Source organism: Plasmopara halstedii (genome assembly GCF_900000015.1).
Source record: "Plasmopara halstedii genome assembly, contig: Scaffold_3120, whole genome shotgun sequence".
In the NCBI taxonomy this organism is placed as follows: domain Eukaryota; phylum Oomycota; class Peronosporomycetes; order Peronosporales; family Peronosporaceae; genus Plasmopara; species Plasmopara halstedii.
Genome location: NW_020190023.1, coordinates 2,351,565 through 2,352,543, shown reverse-complemented (window position 1 = coordinate 2,352,543; position 979 = coordinate 2,351,565).

Sequence of the window (979 nt, the reverse complement as noted above, 5' to 3'; positions counted from 1 at the left end):
CATTAGCCGTAAATGGGAGTACCGCTGAATGTGCGTGGATGACGTCACGAGTATTACATATATTGATAACGGACATGATGGTAGTCTACTCATCAGTAAGGTTGCTTGTGGAAGCTTTTAGAATCATCTCAACGGATAGGCTTAGATGTAGCACAGGGTAGCGAAGTAAGGACCAAAATAAATTGACTTTGGTTTTTACCAGCAAATATCCCCGCTACCGAGTCAGTGCTACCCAATGCCTTAACGTCGTTCTCAAGCCAAGTACCCGTGATATAACTCCCATATTTGACGGCCATAACGTCGCCTGGTGACCCTTTATTGCCAGAGTTATTCTCATATTCGACCCCCAGTGGTTATAGTTACCAATCCTCAGGAGGACTTCGATGCGCTTGTTTGTATGCACCACGAAAAGGACGAGCTCTGATTAGGAACTCCACAATGAGTCCTGAAACCGTGGATCGTCAAGAAGGTAGATCCACCATTCATTTACTACTACATGTTTGATTTCTTTTTTGATTGAAACAGATAAATCTTATGCATGTAAAATAGACATTAGGCTGCGTCGTCGTCTATCAACAGTACATAATGACGTTTCTTAAAGAGAATGCTTTTATAGCTTCTCTCACAATTTCCAATCTTTGTGTTTCAACAACAACTTTAATCAGACAGCAATAGACAGAATTGTGCAAAAAACGCTTAACGAAAATCTAGCACAACAGAATTGTCGTAGGATTGACAAGGCGAGTGACTATCTAATGAGTACTTTTTGCAAGTCTGCAATGCTATAATCCGTAAGGCATTGAATATTGTGCTTTCGACTGCTGACTGTTTCTGTACAGAGGTGCTTTGAATTTTCAGAATAAGCTGGAAGATTGTCGTAAAGATGGTCGCTGAATAAAAAAAGCGACGCCAACTTTTGCAGCATTCGAGGACTTTAAAGTAATTTGTAGCCATGCTTTGAAGCTACATGTATGCCTAT